The sequence below is a fragment of the Triturus cristatus genome, chromosome 5_1 (genome assembly GCF_964204655.1).
Source record: "Triturus cristatus chromosome 5_1, aTriCri1.1, whole genome shotgun sequence".
In the NCBI taxonomy this organism is placed as follows: Eukaryota; Metazoa; Chordata; class Amphibia; order Caudata; family Salamandridae; genus Triturus; species Triturus cristatus.
In genome coordinates this window covers 434,106,755-434,128,940 of record NC_140587.1, presented here as the reverse complement: position 1 = coordinate 434,128,940, position 22,186 = coordinate 434,106,755, and positions in this window count along the sequence as shown.

Below are 22,186 nucleotides of genomic sequence, written 5' to 3'. Positions count from 1 at the left end.
AATTATTTTAGTACATTAATTAAAAAATGAATAACATTTCAATTTTAAAAATAACAACTAAGCGCAAAATTACAATTACATTTCTATTGAATTCTCATAAGAAGAGAAAAGTATAAAAATGAGCAAAACATCTGCAAAAACACAAGAATAGGTGGTCACACAGCCAAAAGGAGAAAGGAAAAAAACAAAAGGTTTGCAAACAGCAAAATGAAACACTTAAACATCACAGCTACTGAAAAATGTAAGAAATGCAGAAAGAACCAACAGATGTACAAAAGAAAAAAGACAGGTGCAGAAAGAGGCAAAAGAAGTGCAGAAAGAGGAAACAGTTGTAGAAAAACGCAAGTAAGGTACAGAAACAAATAAATAAGACACGTGCAGAAAGAAGGAAGAGAAGTCCAGAAAAAAGCAACAGAGGTGCGGTAAAACACGAAAGAAGTGCACAAAGCAGCTAAGAGATACAGAAAAAGACACCAGAGGTGCAGAAAGAGACACAGGCGGTGCACAAACAGGGAAGACTAGTGCCGAAAGAGGCAATAGGGATAAAGAAAGAAGCAAGAGAGGAGCAGAAAGAAGCAAGAGAAGTGCAGAAAGAAGCAACAGATATAGAAAAAGAGGCAACATGCTTGCAGAAAGAAGCAAGAGAACTCCAGAAACAAGCAAGAGAAATGAAGAAACAGGCAGGAGAAGTGCAGGAAATGGCAAGAGAAGTTCACATAGAAACAAGAGATGTGCAGAAAGAAGCAAAATATGCGCAGAAAAAGGCAAGACAGGTGCAGAAAGAGGCAAGAGAAGTGCAGAAAGAGGGAACAGGGATGTAGAAAGAGGGAACAGAAGTACAGAAACAGGAAAGAGGGGACAGAAACAAGCAAGATAGGTGCAAAAGAGGCAAGAGGGGTACAGAAACAAGCAAGCGAAGTGCAGAAAGAAGCAAAAAAAAGTGCAGAAGGAAGCAACAAAGCTGCACAATGAGAGAACAGTGGTTCACAAAGAGTCAAAAGAGGTGCAGAAAAAAGAAAGAGAGGTGCAGAAAGAAGCAAGAGAAGTATATAAGAAAGCAACAAAGGTGCAGAAAGAGGCATGAAAAGTACAGCAAGATGAAAGAGAGTTGCAGAAACAGGCAAAGGAGGTGCAGAAAAAGGGAACGGGGTGCAGAAAGAAGCTAGAGAGGTGCAGAAAAAGTAAACACGGGTACAGAAAGAGGCAAGAGAAGTATAGAAAGAAACAAAAGATATGGAAAAAGAGGCAAGAGAACTGCAGAAAGAGGCAAGAGAATTGTAGAAACAAGCAACTGAGGTAAAGAAAGACAGAAGAGGGGTGCAGAAAGAGGCAACAGAAGTACAGAAAGACAGAAGAGGGGTGTAGAAAGAGCCAAGAGGAGTGCAGAAAGAAAAAAGTGAGGTGCAGAAAGAGGAAACAGAGCTGCAGAAAGAGCAAGAGAGGTGCAAAACAACTCAGAGAACTGCCCAAAGAGGCTAGAGAGATGCTGAAAGAGGGAAGAGGAGTAGTATGTGTATAGGTAGTTTCTCCTTAACTGTATGATTGCATGGTAGTGCCTGAGTAAAAGGATGAATGTAAGAGTAATGGTAGGATCATTGGATGAATTCATATGTAGTGCCTAACTAAAATGTATCACTAAATGGCTACTGCCTAAGTCAATAGTTCAATGCTAGAGTAGAGCCACAATAATTGAATGAGTGCACCAATACTGCCAGGGTGATTGCATCAATGCATCAAAAATACCTGATAGAAACTATAACTACACGCTTAAAACAAAGTTTATTGCATGACTGTATGGGTACAGCTTGAGATAATGCATGAATGTACGCATACCGCCTGTGTGATTCTATCACTGCAGAAGTAGTACCTGGATGAATGTATGAATGTATGGGAAATACCTCTGAGAAACTATGAGTATTAAGGTAATGCTTGGACCATGCATAAGTGCATCAGGTACTAGCTGAGTACATGTTTGACTGGAATATGAGTGTCTAGCTGACTATATGCATGTATGGTTAATGTCTAAGGGCCATATGTATCAAAATTGTTTTTTGCGATTCTCAAAATGTGATTTTTAGCGAATCGCATTTTGAGACTCGCAAAACCAGATGTATATAAAAGATCGCAAAATTTTAGCGATTCTCAGAAATTCGCAGAATAATAATGCAAATACCTATTTTGCAATTCCTTAATTGCGAAATTGCAAATAAGGAATCGTAAATTAGAGAATCGGCAATTCAGGTGCAGCTTGATGACATCACAAGCAGGAAGTGTGACTGCCCATGCTGCACCTGACTGCCAGAACCTGATTGAGAGGCTGGGAGGAGAGGGAAAGAACTGTGCACTGCTAGTCAGAGAAGGAGAAATGGATCCCCAGGAGAAAGAGGAGAAGGAAGAGTCTGGAAGAAAAAAGAAAGCAGAAGTTTAGTGAAAGGGAGCAGGAGGTGCTCATTGAGGAAATGGTAGTCAGCCATGAGCTCCTCTTTGGGAAGAAATCCCTACGTGTGCCAGAGGCACGTAAAAGGAAAATATGACAGGACATCCAGGAGAAAGTGAATGCCATCGGCGTGACCCACCGCACTGTGGAGGACCTGCTCAAGAGGTGGTATGACATGCGCCTCAGATCAAAGGAAAAGGTGGCAACAAGGTTGGCAGAGGCGAAGAAGACTGGTGGGGGAGCTGCCACTGCAACAGAGTCCATGCCCCTTGAGGAGCTGGTGGAGGCCACACTTCAGTGTCAGTGGCATGGCTGACCTGGACAGCTCCGACCCTCCAAACACCAGACAAGGTAAGATGCATCCCATTACTCCCCTGATACATCACCATCTCACTCACACACTCAGGAAACCCCCAGAAACTAAACAGAAATGCAACTCCAGTACATGTTAACAAGCACACCCAGCAATGCATTATGGGAGATGTAGACACATGCACCAAACAGTGGAGCAGTGAGACACAGCAAGGATGAATCATGATGAGTAAGTCAGGAAAGGCAAAACACAGACAGATAGTACTCATGTAACTCAAATTCCAAAAACTGTATTGCATGACCAATGCGAGGCAGGACACCAAATTAATGTGTGCATTTACATTCACAGCACCACCTGAAACACAGAAAGACAGTGCAGTAGGTGAGGAGCCAGCCAACAATGAGGACCAGGCAAGGCAAGAGGAGCAGGAGGAAAACACACAAACAATCCCTGTGCCACGGAGACAGCTCCTCATAGTGCCACCACTCCCACTGCAGGAGACCGGACCACAGGACACATGTTGAGAAGCCCAGCCATTCCAGGGCCAGCCTGCAGTACAGCACAGAGCACAGTCCCCTGACCACCATGCTGAAGGAAGTGGGTTCAGACGCAGGGCACGGCCGTCCACCAGTGCTGCTGCCATAGATGAACACACCATGTTTGGCAGGCTTGAAGGAACTATGGTGAAAGTCTAGTGCCTGCAAGCAAAAGTATGGTGTTCACTACAGCGTCAGTTTGCCTCACACAACCATAACATGAGTGAGATGAGGGATGGGTTCAGGGACATGACAGGTGCACTACAAGGACTGTGTGCCAAGATGAGGAGAGACCTGGCAGCCAGGCGCAGGGAGCGATAATGTCTCCACAGCCAGCTGGACATGTACAGCAAGGCTGTCAACCGCCTGTGTACTGCCACATCCCTGTTGGCACGCCACTGTGTAAGCATGCAGGTGGAAATGGCTCACTGCTGCCAGGATGTGGCCAAGGGCCTGGTGCAGGTGGTGCATGCCATGGACCAGCTGCGGGCAGCTGCCACAGGTGGCACAGGACCCCTGAGTTCATGGGAGAGTGAGGATCAGTCGAGCAGGAGCAGCATCACTCCACCAATTCCCCAGAACAGACGGCGGAGTGTGCGGCAGGGGAGAACAACAGATGACTCAAGGGAGAGCAGTGAGCACCTGAGCGAGGGGCAACAGGCCGTGGCCGCAGGAGATGAAGTGGCATCAGTGGAACATGGCAATGAGTGAGGCAACACATTGCATGTAGACTTATGTTTGTGCAACATGCTTGCACTGTGGGTCTAACATGTGCAAGTAATTAGGACACACATTAGGTGTACATCAGGCTGTGTGACACATATGTTCCTGCACCCAAAGAAATAAAAAACACAGTTTTGCAGCAATCTGTGTCATTGTGTCATCATTACTCACCTATAAATAGTTCTGTGTGATCTCGTCTCGTCTCTGGCGCCCGGCAGCTGCCCCGCTGCTGCTGGTCTGCACTGTGGAGCTGGGCCCTCCTCATCTGATGACTCGGAATCTGTGAGCTCAACTGGGGTGCCTTTCTTGGTGGCGATATTGTTTAGCATGGCACATGTGGCCACGATTTTGCAGCACATCTCGGGGCTGTACTGTAGCGCTCCTCCACTCTTATGGAGGCAGCGGAAACAGCTCTTAAGGATTCCAAATGTTCTATCAATGGCACAGCGTGTGGCTCTTTCACTCTTTCTCCTTCACTGATTGTGGGTTCGAAAGCCATGCATTTGCATAGCAGGTAGCCTTCACCAAACTCGCCTTCTGTGAGTCGGCGGTTTATTCCAAAGTGGCGAAAAATTAATGAGTTGTGTGTGCTGCAACAATATCAGTGATGACATGTTTGGCATTGCACGCTACCTGTATGTTCAGGGAATGATAGGACTTGCGGTTCCTGAACACATACTCATTCTGTGAGGGGGGGGAGAGTGCAACATGGGTCCCATCTATGCAGCCAATTACGTGGGGGAATTGGGCTATCTGGTAGAAATCCTGCTTGGTCTGATCTAGTGCCTGTTGTGTGCTGGGGAATTGGATGTGGTGATGCAGCCTCTGTAGCATTGCATCAAGGAAAGCGTGGAAGAAGCGCAACAGTGAACTCTGGGAGACCCCTCCTGCTGTGGCTATCACCCCCTGAAAACTCCCTGATGCCAGTAAGTGAAGTCAGCACAGAACCTGTACATGGGTGGGAATGGTGTGTGCCCTGCATGTGGGGTGTTATAGTATGGGTTTGAGCTCCTCTATTAAGTCCAGGATGCTGTCTGCATCCAGCCTGTAGTTTACATGGATCTCCACCTCGGTCTGCTGGTACAGGGTGATGCGCGCTCTGAAGATCCTTTCCTGGCGTCTCTTTCTCTGTGCAGCACCTCTGATTCGCAGCCTCCTGGCTATCACATACAGCCCAGCCATTGTGAAACCCCCTGTAGAAAGCATTGTGGGCCTGTTTAAATAGGTTCACCTGGTTACCACCTGCTCAGAGTTGGTGATAATTGCGATGTGCAAAATTGCGATTTTCGCATATTTGCAATTTGAGATTTTTATATGCATCTCATTTTGCAAATTCGGTATTTGCGAGCAGGTTATTAGTGAATATCGCAAATAACGTGTCGCTGATTACGAATTTGCATATTTATTCACAGATTCCCTGCCTCGCAAAATTGGTAATCGCTAAATTTGTGATTACCGTTTTTGCGCACCGGATCCCTTTCTTACATAGGAACACTCTGTTTTGCGATCGTAAACACAGTTTTTTTGCAATTCGCAGTGTTTGCGATCGCAAAACAGCTTCATACATATGGCCCCAGGTGATTAAATCTGTGTATAAGTAGTGCCACCTTGATTGCATAACTGAATAAGAATGCCTAACTGAATTCATGACTCAAAGAGAGATATGAACCAATTTTCATCAGTGCACACCTATTGCTTGAGTATATAGATGCAATTCTCACTATATTCCTAAAAACTAGCATGCATATGCATGTACCTTTTCCTAATGGCATAATATGTAAAATAAACATACAAATACATATATATTAGTGTTTTATACCTCTGCCATCTCTAAAGAAATAATACATGTGAGAAAATACGTGCAAGCTGACACATACTTGAGTCATAAGACTACAAAGTCCTTCAAAGTTGACAGAGTCCACTTTCCATTTTAAAGAGACACTTAAAATTATGCAGCATATTTGAAGCTTCATTTCCATAGACCAATACGAAGTAACCTAATTCTTCTATCAACAAGTTTTAAACGTCACTTTTGTGTTGCAGCTTTACTATTCAACAGCTACTCAGAGTGTTGAGCCTACCAAATACAAAGCAGCACGTTTTTCATTGTGTTTGTTAAAAGTCTCACCATATTCCAGAGAGTATGCATACATGTGTTTTAAAAGTGCCATCATATCTCAAAGAACCATACAAATAGATGGGTAGTGGGTAGTGCCTGAGAGAATGCATGACTAGGGGGCATATGTATCAACATCTCCATTTGCGATTCTCAAATAGCGATTTTTTGAGAATCGCTATTTGAGAATTGCAAAGCGGGGTGTATTTAAAAATTTGCAAAACTTTTGCGATTTCTTAAAATTCCTTAATTGCGATTAGCAAATTGCGAAATCGCAATTAAGGAATACCTTCCCATTCATTCCTATGGGCCAGGAGGCCCATAGCAATGAATGGGAAGTCCTTCTCAATTTGCGATTCGCTATTTGCTAATCGCAAATTGAGAATAATTTCAAAGGTGCAAGGGTGTCATGATGACACCCTGATGCACCCCTGAAATCAGCATCTGTGCACATATGGCGCACATACATGCCCTAAGGGCATGTATGTGCACCACATGGCACTTTGAAATATGCAAAAAAGTGCATATTTAAAAGAAATCGCAATTTACTACCAACTTGAAGTTGGTGGTAATTTGCGATTTCTTAAGGAGAAATCGCACAACTTGGGTGCGTGTTATATTGCATTTAAGAAATCGCAATTTGCAATTTCTTAAATGCTTACGCAAACTTAACAAATCGCAAATTTAGCGATTCCTTAAGATTGCGAGGCTGAAATGCCTCATACATCTCCTTTTGCGATTTTGTATTCGCAAATCGGTTGATACATATGCCCCCAGATGAGTAGTGCCACAGTAAAAACTTCAGTACAAGAATACTGCCTTGATAATATCAGAAAGCCAACACTAATCCTTCTACCATGTTACTATCTACAAACTATTTCAAAACTCTTTTCTTTACAATAATACAAAATACAATAGAGAGCTGTACATTTCATAACATATTCCATACATTACATTTGTCGTACAATCTCAACACTTGAATTTTTTTTTTTAAAGTAAAAATATCACTAGAAACAATAAAGCAGTGCTGAATAATATATAATACACCTTACAAATTGGTTACTCATGTTTGAGGTAGTATTGCAGAATACAAATATAAGAAACTCTTAACAGATTTTATTTTCCACACAAGAAATGTAATGCACCTCTCTCTGAAAGGTGAAACCAGAAATGGCTAAGTTTCTCTCTCTTTTTCACTCAAATAAATGTAAGTATCAAATCACATTGCTTCCATCATTATTCCAAATTGTAAAACACATTTGTATTGGTTAGACATATTAACCCTTTCTAACCGTCTTCAAATGGTGCTCAAACAGCTTCTCTAATTTTCTGAAGTTGCGACTCCACCGCGGTGGAGCCGCGACTCCACATGGGAGTTCAACAACCTATTTTTAATAATAGTAGTATAGATTTTCAGCAATACACTACTTCTCCACATACTACTGTCTTAGAAAACCTTAATTTACTATCTTTTCACTTATATTTAAGTATCCATTTCACATTTTAAGTCCACAGTTAAGTTTCAACCCTTCCCCCATTCTACTTAATGCCAGTTTCCATAGTAACAGTTCATGGAACATTCAACTGTACAGGCAGGTCACAAGTTCACCGTAGTTTCAAGTTCAGCACACACGCTTACTAATGCATTCAGCAGGTGTGGTTGACTTTTGCAAAATATTACCTTATGGTATCAACTGTACCTTTCAAACATTTTCTAACAATGAATCACAAACATGATACCTCAGCAAAGTAACATGCATCCTATTTTTGAGTGCGCAATCTTGATGAACAGCCAATCACTTATCAACTCTTTAAAAAACAACATGTTCTCCACCATTTTAGATACCTCTCATTCTACCAACTGACTACCTGAGCTACAGACATCTTTTGATTACTTCCAGCCATCCCTTCAAGATGCTCACAGTGTGTATTGTAGGGCACAGCTATGTTTTCTGGTGCAAAAGTTATGCTGAACGCAGAGGTATTGCCAAAGACCTAGGTTTGGAAAATGTGGACGTTAAATGGATTGCACAGAGAGGGTTAAAGTGTCACCAATTGTTGCCTTTGGTTAAAACCTTTTTGAATCTCCAACCCCCTGACCTCCTGATTGTGCACTGTGGTAGCAATGACCTAGGCACATTAACTGGGGTAGGTCTGGAAATGATAATGAAGGACACCTTTGCACAATTGATGTTGCTTTTGCCTCAAACTGTCTTTGTATCCTCTAACTTATGCTAAAGACAGAAATGGAACTGGTCAAATCAATTCTGTCCACAGTGTGAGAAAGCTAGGAAGACTGTCAATAAAGCTGTTTCTGCATACTCAGAGATCATAGAATGGAGTCCATCTACAACAACAATCTAAGTTTTGATATGCATGACAGCTACAGAAGTGATGGAGTGCACTTCACAGATCAAGGAAACAGAGTCTTCCTCAACAACCTAAAGCTGTGCATCCGCACTTACATGTAGCTACAACAAACTCATATTGAAAACAAGGGCTCTTTTTAGAGCCACCTTATAACCCAACAGTTAATCCTACTTTTTTTTAAACATACATACTCTTTTTTAAATTTTGATCGCGAATCCATTGTGGTAACACACAGGGGAGCCATGATGGAGTTGCGACTCTAAGCACGCGAGAAAAAAACTAAATGCCCCCCATTCTCATAACTCAAATTCTGCCTCGGAGACCCCATCCCCCGAGGCCCAGCCATTTTATAATATCAACAACAAAAAAACAACAACTCCCCCCTAAGGGCTTTTACTGCTCCGTGGTCCCTATCCCCCTGAGCACTGCCTTGTTTTTAAAAAATATATATTATTTTTCCCTGGAGGAGGGGCAATGTGGCCCCCCTACCGTGGGCCACTTTTGGCCCCGTGGGCCCCCATCTCCCGGGCCAGCCCTCACGTTGGGGACCACGGGGGAGCCCCAATGCCCTCTTGGTCCCAGCCGGCTTCCCGCCTTCTGGGGAGCAGGCATTGCTTTTGGACAAGGGAAGCTGCTGACATGCAGCTCCCCTTGTCCAAAAGCAATTCTGCTTTGCTTTGTGAAAGTGAGAGCAGGTTTCCTGCTTTCGCTTCCACAAAGCAAAGCAGAGTTTGCAATGAAAGGGCGGGAGCCGTGCTCCCGCCCTGTCATTGCAAACTGCAATGTCCTGGGGGTGGGCACCCCGGGACATTGCCAGAGCTGGCCCTGGGGGGTGGTGGTCCCCAGGGCCATGGAGGGCTATAGGAGGAGGGTCACTGGGCCCCTCTCCCAACATGTATGCAGCCCCAGGGATGTGGTGGTCCCCTGGGCTTGGGGGCCCATGTGGCCCCCCCAATAATTAAATAAAGCCCCTGGGAGGTGGCGGTCTCTGGGGATGCAGGGGGACTGTGTGTCCTCCCGCACATTATTGACAAAGCCCCGGGGTGGTGGTGGTCCCCGGGGCTGCAGGGTCCCCTGCAAGCCCCCAATAAAAGTTAATCGTCACCCCCGGGACCTAGACCACCCAGGGGCTCATTAAAACAGAGCACTGCATACCGCGCTATGTTTTAAAAAAAGAAATTGGTGAGACTCGCGCAGCCAGCGCAAATTCTGCCCAAGAAAATAAAAAATAAAATACTTTTTTGGGCCCTGGGGTCCCTGTGGGACCCCTAACCAGGCCTAGGGGTTCATGGTGTTTCTACCCTGCCCTTTTTCCTTTTTCTTAATCATTTAATACAATTTTTTCCTCTGACTCAGTTTTACCGAGTCACAAAATGGCTGCCAACACTTCTTGGTTTGGAGTGTTGACAGTCAATCAAAATGAAGCTCGTGCTTGGGAGGGTTCGTGAATCCACCGCGGTCACCAGATATCAATATTTTTATTTTAAAATTTCTCAGGAACTACTGAATGGATTTACACCATTTAAAGCAAAGAGTGCACTCTGGAACAACAGCTACCTCTCTGCCAAATTTGGTATAATTCAGGTTAGCAGTTCCTACGGAAATTAACATGGAGAAAATGTGTTTTGGGACCCCCCTTATTTCTCTGCCCCTGCTTCACGAATCACCCCGAAACTTTCAAGACAGGACCTGCCCGGAGCGGGCCTCTAATTTTTTAAATTTCACAAAGATTCGTCAAACCGCGCCAAAGATATGAGCAAATCAAAATAAACCTTTCCCATCGAAACTAGGTCCTAACTATAACTACCTACTGACAACCGCCAGTAGGTAATATATATATATATAACTTAGTAACAAAGAACTAATCATCCATACCTCGGAGAAAGAGGGAAATTTGGTTATTTGTAATAAAGTGGATTACATCGATGAGGCAATGAGTCAACTTATGGTTAGAGAATGCTGCCACAAAAGTGAAAAAGTATCCCTCAAAATCATGTACAACAACTACTACATGAAATTGGTAGCATGGAAAAACACAGGATTAATTACACCTCCTGAAAACAAGTTTTTACGAAACGATAATCCTGTGACACCTATCTTATTCTTTTATACCAAAAATCCCCAGGAAGGCCTATTATTTCGGCCCGAAATAGTCTTCTTGAAAGAATTTCTCAATATATAGACTATTTCTTACAGGACTTTGTTCAAAAACTTCTGTCATTTATTAGAGATACGGGTGACTTTTTAGCAAAATTCTAGGTTTTACAGAAAACTTTGAATGGACTGATGACTTGTTACTAATTACATTGGATGTGACTTCATTATATACGTCCATCAACCACCAGGACAGACTCAGAGCGCTACAGCACTTTTTAGCACTAAGACCAGTTGAATGTTTACAACATAACAAAATGCTCTGCAATATGGTAGAGTTCTGTTTATGCAATAATATATTTGTATTCCAAAACACCCTGTACCAACAACAACGTGGTGTGGCAATGGGGGCCAGTTTTTCCCCCAGCTATGCCTGTCTACACATGGGCTGGTGGGAGGAGCTGGTCCTACAGAAAGAACATGCCACATACATTAATAACAACATCAAACTGATCCTGAGATATATAGATGATCTATTTTTAATTTGGCAGGGTACCAAAATAGAAGCTGAAATGTTCATAAAGAGGATTAACACCAACAATTTGAACTTCCACTTCACAGGCTCCATCAGCCCACAGTCTGTGAATTTTTTAGATGGCCAGGTATTCATAAGGGAGGGTAAGATAGAAACTAGACTGCATAGAAAATCAACAGCTGGTAACTCAGTGCTGCATGCAGGGAGTTCTCATCCTCATCACCTTATACAAAGTATACCTTATGGAGAGATGCTTCGGCTGAAGCGCATCTGCAGCCAAGATGATGACTTAAAAGCTGCTTGACTAGCTAGCAAACACAGGTTTCTAGCAAGAGGCTATACAAATGAATGCATAGACAAAGCCATTGAGAAAAGCAATACGGCAGACAGAGTAGCCCTACTGAAAAAACCTACTAAGATGAAAAACAACAGGACAGAAGAGTTTGACTCCTTTAGATTCATCCTCAATTACAACAGACAGGAAAAGGCAATAAAAAGCATAATCGGAAAAAATTGGCCCCTGATCTTAGGTGACCCCGTTTTGGGCCCCTTGCTCCCTAACAGAGCCTCCATTACCTACAGCTGGGCGCCTTCTATGCGGGATGCCCTGGTACACAATGATCTAGGCAGCCAGGCCACAGGCACATGGCTCTCCCAAAGAATGGGATTTTTCAGATGTAAGGCGTGCCAATTTGGTGTAAATAAAACATCTCACCAAACACCATTTTGCAAACAGGAAAAACAAATCACCAAGGCCTTAACATGCAAATCAGATTTTGTAATCTATGTACTGGAATGCCCTTATAGTCTTTGCTACATTGGCAGCACTGTGCTGCTAGGACACAAAAGGGTGCTCCAGCACATAAGGGCTATCAAGAACAAGGATCCGACCTATCCGGTGGCCCGTCACTTTGGTGAGACCCATAATGCAGACCCAAAGGGTATTACAATACTACATGGTACACACCATTCTACCCAGCAAAAGAGGAGGTAACAGGGAGAAAGCCCTCAGAAGTTTGGAGACACACTATATTTTACATTTCGACTCCAAACAACCACGTGGCCTGAATGCCACGGAGGAGCTGCATACGTGCCTATAAATTGGACAATTGGGGTCACTAATTAATAATAAAAAAACATAAGTAGGTGGCAGCTACTGTATGATTAATAAGGTTTTCACACTTTTACAAGTTAGAGTAACTTTTAGCACACAGCACTTTTTTTAATATCACTCACTAAACACCTTGATGTATCATAGGTAAACAACTAGGTTGCCATCACCAACAGCACTGTATTTGCATTAGCACTTTAGATCAACATCGGTCAAATGGGTATTTTAACCATGATTACGTTGTTGTGTCAGTTTGGCCAAAATCAAAAGTGAGTGAGTCTTTTTGCCGCCTTTTATACAGTGAAATTAAATCTGTTTGGAATTTTAGGCATTTTAAAGTATTTATGACATTTGACTATTTATTACATTTATTCAATGTATAGAATTGAGGAATCTACATTTGAATATATGACATGAACCATGTATATGCCGGACTTCCCCCTAAGTCTGTTGTTTATATCTATAAAATGCACTTGTCACTTTAAGAAAAAAAGAGAAGAGAGAAAAAAAGCATGTGTTGATTAGAAAAAATGACATAAAAACTGAGCTATCACCGTGAAGCGCGTCATGTGAACAAGACCCTTAGGGGTTGAAACGCGTCATGGCTGCTGGTGGATAAAGCAAATAAATTTTGAATTTTCGCACCAAACTGTGGTCCGTGGCCCTGTGATTTCGAAAGAGTGGCGGAGTGTCCTTTGATATATATATATATACATATATACATTCACTGAAAAAACCATAGGTTTCACACACGTTATAGTTAGGAATTAGCATTTAAAAAACCTTAGAAATTCAGTGAAAAAACCATAGGTTTCACACATGTTATAGTTAGCTGGACATTTTACTCGTAAAAAACCAATGAAATTGCCCCGTTATAGTTAGTTCAGCTAACTATAACTCGCGCGCCCGCAATGCACTGCTGATGACGTCACATATTACATCACTCATGACATGGTCAGTGACATCACTCATGACATCACTGATGACATCTCAAATGACATCACTGATGACATCACTGATGACATCATCCAGTGAATGTGGGTTTTTCTGAAAATTAAATATGTTTTATATATGTATATCTCAAGGTCGATGGAAGAATAAATGGGTATATAAGTGTCTAAATGGATGATTTGTTTTTGAAAAATTGATTGTTTAACTGACTGATTAAGTGTATCATAGTGAATACATGTTTTAGTGAGTAATGTTTAAATATGTAAATATCTGTATCAGTCTCTCACTTTGTGTATAAGTGGCTGCATGGGTTGGTGAGTAGCTACATGGGTGTCTATATAGGTTATTAGTTGGTTTTTTGAGTATCAGTCTGAGTGTCTGCATGGTTCGGTGGGGGGTATTACGTAGTGCACAGGTGCATGAATGAGTGACTCACTGTTTGTATGTGTTGAACAGACCATGTGTGCAGGACTGCATGGGTGGATGAGTGTGTGTATGGGTGTGTTAGTGAGTGAATGACTGTCTCATTAGTGTCTTTATGAGTAACTACATATGTTTAAAACTAGTATATGTGACTATTGGTGTATATATGTGAGTATATGCAAGGGTGAGAGATTGGAAGAGTTCCTGTATGAATAAGTATGTGTTTCTATAAGTGATTGTTTAAAAGACTAAGTATGTGTAAGTTTCCGTAGAAGTAAGTATGGTGGTGTGTGTATAACTGTATATGCAAGTAAATGTATGTTTGATTCTTTATTAGTACGAGTGACTATGTGTGTGAGTAACTCTATTGATGAGTGGCATTGTGTAACAGGATGTATAGGTGTATGAGTACATATGATGAGTGAGTACATGTATGAGTGACTGTATTGGACTGTTGGTGAATGAGTGGATGTGTATGTGGATCTTAGAATTACTGAAGAGGTTGTTGTAACTGGTATTGGTATGTCCTTTGTTTTGAAAATTTTAGTCTCTATTTTTGAATGTGTGTGTCAAAGGTTATATTAGGGTGAGAGGAGGTCTGCCACTCTATCACAAGGATGATGTCATCAGTGATGTCATCAGTGATGTCATTTGAGATGTCATCAGTGATGTCATGAGTGATGTCACTGACCATGTCATGAGTGATGTAATATGTGACGTCATCAGCAGTGCATTGCGGGCGCGCGAGTTATAGTTAGCTGAACTAACTATAACGGGGCAATTTCATTGGTTTTTTACGAGTAAAATGTCCAGCTAACTATAACATGTGTGAAACCTATGGTTTTTTCACTGAATTTCTAAGGTTTTTTAAATGCTAATTCCTAACTATAACGTGTGTGAAACCTATGGTTTTTTCAGTGAATTTGTACGGTTTTTTAAATGCTAATTCCTAACTATAACGTGTGTGAAACCCATGGTTTTTTCAGTGAATTTGCAAGGTTTTTTAAATGCTAATTTTTTTTTTTTTTTTTTTTTTCTAACATATTTTTAATTTAATTATCTTACCTTTTATAAAGACTATGATTAAATTTTTAAAATTCTTTAATATTTTTTTTTAAATATATTTTTTAAAATAAATATGTAAAATTTATTTGCAGTACTTTTTTAAAAAAAAAAATATTTTTTTAGTACGCGTACCGTAAGCTCACGGTAAGCGTACGGTTTACGCAACGTCCGTAATCTATCTACGCTGCCTGCGTATAGTTACGCACTTTGCGTAGCCGCGCGTACTGCGCGTGGGACGCGTGCGCGCTTACGCCACACGCGCACGTTACGCGGAAGTGTCGGGGAGTGACTGTTATGCGCATGCGCGCAAGCGCGTGTCTTTTTTACGCGCATGCGCACTTTTTGCCGTAAGCGTACCGTAAGCGTACCGTAAGCGTACGGTAGGTCATGTGATCATGAAACACAACTTTTGATTGGTTGAAACTACTTTCAGTTCTAGAACTCTCCTACACCACACCCATTCCCCTCATTTCTGCTTGTGATCCCTTGGGAGAAGGAGCTGGTTTGTCTTTGGGATACGATGGCAGAACAGCAGAGCTCTTCTGAGAGTGAGGCTAGCACTAGCAGCACTGTCTTGAGGCAGAGATCGAGGAAACAAAAGCCCTCTTATGTATGGGATTATTTTACTTTTCCTGAAGGCCAGCAAAAGGTAAATGCACCCTTAGTGACTTGTAAGCTGTGTAAGCGTGTACTTTCTAGAGGTAATCCTAACAGGAAGTATTCCTTTGGGAATCACACCATGAAGAGACACCTCCAGGATGTACACAGAAGGACACATGGTCATCTTTTTGGAGGTAACTCTTCAGAAAGACGAGCCAGTACATCCACAGTAGCTCAGCCTGAACCATCATCTGCAGGGCTGACTCCTTCTTCTGCAGGTCAGGTGAGCCCTTCATCTGTGGGGGGAGAATCTCCTTTTGCTGGCCCTCTGGAAATGAACCCTCGATTTCGGAAGGTTGATATTCATTTCACATTTTGTAAAGATCTAATTTGCCATAGGGAGACCAGTGTTTCCCTAGTTAACAACAAAATAGATCAGCACATTTGTCGCTTTGAATAATTTTCCCATGCTTCCTTTCCTCTGTCCCTGCATGAACACAACGGTTCTTTTAAGAGCCAACCTTATCTTTCATCTTTTTTTTACATATGTTTTTAAAAACTTTTTTTTATTTTTTTTTACCGTACGCGTACGGTGCGCGTACTTTTTTTTTTTTTTTTTTTTAAAACAATAAAAATCAATAAACACATTACAAGGTCCTTGAGAGACTACAATTATTATTATTGACTTACCATACTCACTGAAAAAATATTTATTCATTTGTTTTTTTAAAAAATAGTTTTAAAAATGTTTGTAGTTTTCGAAAATTTTCTATATCTATCTGGAAAAAAAGAAAAAAGTATTAATATTTTTAAAACATTTTATAATACAGTACACATATTTACATTTTTTTCCCAAAAATATTTTTGCCTTATTTTTGCTGTTTTCAGAATATATTGCATTTCACTATAAATTGTGAAAGCAATTGCATTCATCATTTTACAGCGGGCAAAAAAAAATAACAATCACAAAGATTGTATTAAAAAAGCCCTGATTCTTTTTTTACTTAAACTTAACATTATAGAAATGCATAATATTCTAAAAAAATATCATCTAATACCAATACTTATTTCTTCAAAATACCGTCTGATATGTTTGTTTCAGAAGTATAATCACAATATTATATCTCAAATAACTCCAAAATACATCTGATTTCATTTCCTTTAGACCAAATATTAATTTTAATATTTTTTTTGGAATAAATTTCCAACGGTAATCCAATAAAATTCTAAAGTTTAATTTGTCCAGATCTCACCGATTCTCTGTAACATTTTGGTTCACGAAAATTTTTTGAATAATTTATTAAGTCCACAATAGAATTGGTTACTTTTCCGCATGGCCAAATAGTAATTTTTTAAATCATTTTTGAAAAAATTTCCAATGGCAGTCCAATAACATTCCAAAATTTAAAATGTGCAGAAGTTACCGATAATCTCTAAATTATTGGTTTTTCAAAGTTTCATTTAAAATTTAAAAAGTCCACATTACAATTGGTTATCTTTCCATTAGGCCAAATGATAATTTAAAAAATCTTTTTTCTACAAAATTGCAATGGTAATCCAGTAAAATGGTAAAATTATTTTGTCGAGATCTTGCCAAATCTGTCTAAAATTTAGGTTTCAGGAAGATTAGATAGGAATTTGCTAAATCAAAAGGCAAACGTTGTTTGAAAATCAATTGGGAATCATTACACAGTGTCCAGCCTTTTTCACATTTAAGATAAACTGTGTAATGTCCAGAAGTAACAGTAGGTCCATCATGAAAAATTATTGCAACAGTTACAAAAGTTTTTCCAGAAATTGATAATTGCTGTCCTGTAAACTTCTTTATTAAAGTATCCAATTTTGAACCATCAGCTCTACATCGTTGCATCATTAAAATTACATACTGTCCGTATTCCTTTAAAATTAATGTTGAAAACATGTCAGAATTACACTCACTACATTTCATGCTATGATTAGCATCTTTAACTAATTTTGCAAAAGTGACTGTTTTACTCTCTGGCAATGTCAAATAAATAAATCTTTCATTATCAACAATAGAGCCACATATATTATAACAATTATCACAACTATGTTCCCATTTATAAGAGAGACCAAAAAAAATGTCAATGGGAACTCCTTCTTCTTCCACTACCTGAAGAAAATACATCAAAAATTCATGTGCATCTTGCTGTTCATTTTGAGAAAACTGTGTTCGTCCTGAACATACATCTAAAAGTTTTCTAATTTCAGTTGCACTTTCTATTTGAGTTTTATCTTTACTCAGCTTTTGAAAAAGGAGACTCAGCTCTGAACAGAATCTTTTTCCCTGATTTACTATTATCTGCTCTTGCAAACTTTTCAGATAAAATGCAACATTCAGCACTACATTTGCGTAGCAGTTGACACCAGAGCTATTTTCAAAATGACATCCTACAACCTGTTCTTCATTTTCCTTTTTCTTTTTGCTTGCAATTACATCACTCCTCTTTTTTTTCCTCTTCTCTACATCTTCATTACAGATATTCTCATTTTTTCTTTTACGAGAAACTACACGTTTCTCCAACACAGGATACTGACCTAAATGAGGAGCATAGCTTCTTCTTAATCTATTATACTCCTTTACACAGTTTGTATCAGCACTAACTTTTGAGTCATCAAAGTCTATCATGAATAAACCTGATAATGTTTTCACTCGTGACAAAGCTACATATGCCATACCTTCTTTGAACACAGTTGAACCAATGTTCACAAATGCACAATCTACAGTCAATCCTTGAGACTTGTGAATAGTTACAGCATATGCTAGAGAAAACGGAAACTGCTTCCTACGTACATATAAGTCTTTCACAAGCATAAAACGTACTGTACAACGACAAATATCTTTAACTTCTTCTATCTGATCAAATTTTATTTTTAAACATTCAACTCCTTCTTTTTTCTGGTAATTAATAAAACCCACAACTCTTCCCATTGCTCCATTAACTAAACCTTTTTCAACATCCAAATTTCTCCTTAAAAATACTCTACAGTTCATGCAAACATATAGATTTTTTTCTAATCCAGCTGTTTTGGAGATGTTCTTCTCTAGTGAGTCCAATTTATTTTTCAGTTTGCCTGTTACTGTGACACTAATTCTTCCATCCTCAATTTTGTCCACTGCTTCCAATTTCCTGATCTCTTCCTTTTCCAATTTCAAAAGCTCCTCATTGAATATTGAGCATTCACGTAGAGTTGGCATTAAGCAGATGACACTTTTGTTTTCTGCAATGTTCTTGTATATCTTCTCTGCAACTATTTCTTCCTTTGGAAATAAATTATGTAGCAGCCGACTCTGTAATGTTTTTTTGCCAACTTCTGTGAGTAGTCCAATCCTGATATCTTTCAGAATACTTCCATATTCTTCATCGCTTGCTTGCCTCATATTAGTAGTAAGTTCCTTGTACTCAAAGAAGGACCAAATATTTGTATTTCCGATGCTTCCCAATGACTTCTTCGTGTCTTCATGTGTGACAGTATTAAACACTGGTTGTCCTTTAACTGGAGTAAGCTGCAGAAGATCTCCAAAAACTATGACGTGTTTTCCACCAAATAACATGTCATAGTCTGTCTTCAAAATTTGCTGCATTCTTAAATGCACAAAGGCAAGCATTAAGTTTGACACCATGCTCACCTCATCAATAATGAGAACTTGCATCTTCTTCAATACTCTTGAAACTTCCAAGGATGCTTCTCCAGTTAGCTTGTTGAATTGTATTTTGTTCTCATGCTCCACTGGTAACATTAGCAAACGATGTAAAGTGATTCCTTTTATGTTATATGCTGCTAACCCAGTTGGAGCAGTAACCACACAAGACAAAGTAGAATCCGTTTTTTGCTTTAGGTAGCTTCTGATGACTTTTATTAGGAAACTTTTTCCAGTTCCAGCTTGTCCGCTTACATACATCCTGATTGGATGAAATGATGTGCATGAGCACTGTTTTTTTGCATGTAGAAATCCGTGATCAATTTTGTTTTTGATCTCTTCATAAATTTGTTGCTGCTCTTGATTCAGTTGTCTTTCCAAATTTTCTAAGTCTATAAATTCTTCTTGAGCTTGATTCATAGCCGTTTCCACTTCATTCATGGCTATTGATGCTTCATTTTCAATGATTGGTTGTCCTAGGGGATCTTGACTGAGTGTTCCTGAACTTTGGCTGTCCTGAGAACTATCTCTAGCGATTTCTGCTGCAATTGTAGTTTCCTGATCAATTTCTTCATTTAACATTTGCAGATAAGTTGAGAATGTACTGCATTGTATGCTGTCTTTGCAAGCATTAAAAGAATCTTCATAGCTCTGGAATTCTCCCAGTAGTTCATCCTCTGTACGCCATGGTTTAAACAACTGTAAAAGAGCCAAGTAGTAAAATTCCTTCTTGTCAGTAGTGTCGCAACTCAGCTTCCGGTGATTTATCAAACTTCCTTTTGTGTGCTTCACCAAACATCCTTCTTCACCAACGACTTTATATTTTCCATTATTGATGTCTTCTGTGGCTTTCCGTGAATAAATGTAGTTCTGCAGCACTTCATAGAGACACATGTTCTCCAGATGTTGACTTCTCTTGGGATAATATGTATCCAACATGTTTGTTTTCAAAATATCTGTACTTTCTGGGTCATTCTCGGCCAAATATTCAATTTCTCCTACAGATTTCAGTACCCGATTTCTCATTGCTGCAAGGCCTAAACTTGCCCAAATTATTCTTCTTGACTTCGAGTAGAGACTTGCAGAAGATAACCTATCTGAACATTCGTAGGATCCAATTTCTCGATGCGATAACATCTTCAAACTGAAACTGTACAGCTTCTTACTGACAGTCTTCTCGTGAGAAATCTCTTCCCACATTTCCTTCAATTCTGTTTTTTCTGATTTCGTAATGTAAGACGTTACATATCGAGCAACAGCAATGGAATTGTCAGCTACATACTGTATATCCATGTTAGCGTTCCACATGGATAAAATGACTGGGTTGTAGTCATTTATATTTTTTGATTCTTCTTTTCTTTTTAGGTTGTAGGTATTCTTAGGTGATTTTCTTGTGACAGTATGTCTCACAGCTGACATAAAACTGTTGACTCTTCCATTTGAAAGAACAGGTCTAGGAAATCCAAATCGACATTTAGTGTAGTATTTTTCTTTGCTCTTGTATTTCCGTCGACAGTATTTTCCACACCGATGACTTTGGAAACGTAAAACTTGCTCCTTTAACTTGTTCTCTTCTGTGCTTTTTGGTATAGCACATGTTGCATATTCTTCAATGTAAGATAACACTGCTTCATCAGCATCTGTTCCAAACTTTGGGGCATCCTTGATCCACAACAGCATATGAATATGAGGAGCACCTCTTGCCTGGTACTCTTTTCTCCAAAAGAAATCCACTACTTCTCCAAGGGGTGGATTTTTTTTATTGCAGATGAAGGACATCATAGCCTCAAGTCTATGATTGAAATATCTGCAAACATTAACCGGATCCAATGAGCACAGTTCTCCTGCTGTCTTGTATTCGATGTTTTTAATGTTTGAATTGGCCTCTCGTAGAAAATCCAGTAAATCATCCCAAGCGTACTCGGCACAGCTTAGGGTAAGGAACCATGTTGGTGTTCCTAAATTCCGTAACATGCATTTTAGTTCACCATGGCGTCGGTACCAATATTCATTTGTCCCACGCTGACAAGCCATCAGATTGATCAGTTGTGTTTCCAAATGATCATCTCGGTGCTGCACTTTCTCCATAAAATCCTTAGCAGACACATTTTGTAACTGTACTCCACTTTTTAAAATGTGATTTACTGCATAAGACAGTGCAGACAAGTCGCTTTCAAATAAAAGATGGAACAAATAAGGAATACTTTGTCGAAATCTGGGATCTTCAGCATATAGTCTTGTAGTCCGATACTCAGAAGCTGGAATCTGTTCTGGACGTTCATCGTATCGTCCTCCTTTTCCTTTAGGAAACAGCTGGGGAAAACATCGAGCTTCCAAGCTCTCCTCCCATACACTCACGGGACTTCCTTTTGCTTTCTTCATCTGAAAGAGATCAATATTGTCTCCCATAACTTCTTTCGAATGAAGAGGATGTATGCTAAAATGTTCATAAATTTCTTCTTCCTTTGACTTGTCCACTTTTTCAATTTGTCCAGTTGGTATTTCTGTGTCTTCTTGTAAATCTTCTTCTTCTTCTTCTTCTTCTATATAAATTGATTCATACCATTTGTTATTTTTTTTCAAATACAAATTTGCTCTTTGCACTTTCCGCACATCTACCAGCTCCTGCCAAATCTTCTTATTCTTTGTAGGTACACCATTAACCAGAATAATTAATGGTTCAGTTTCCAAAGTATCCGCATCAATAGTTTCCATATTTTTTTTCAAATCCAAGGGCAAATACACCACTCTACCTTTTAAACCTCTCAGTAAATCTGAAGGAGGTAATTTACCAGTTTTGGGCTCCATACGTACTATGGTCTGGAACGGATGAACACATTGAATGAGTATAGACTCATATGTATTTAATTCAGAAAGTTCAGCAGGAATAGCATCCAATTCTAAATTATTATGTACAGCTCTGGTTGGCATTCTATTTTCCTCTAACTTGTTGTAACAGTATTTACAAATACGCTGATCTTCACCCAATTCAAAACAATTTTCTAGAAATATATATGTGGCAAAATCCTTCCACTTATAATTATCTTCATTTTCACTCTTTCTGTAGAGATCAACATTCCTAGTTTGTTTTCTATAATGAGTTCTGCGGCAACAAATACAAGTAAAATTTGGTCTTTCATTAGAGACTATTGCAAATTTTGTTATGTGATCATTAAATGTGTTACTTACAGAGGGTTCTACATTCTCTTCCACTTCTTCCTCATTTACTGTGTCCTTCTCTGCACTGT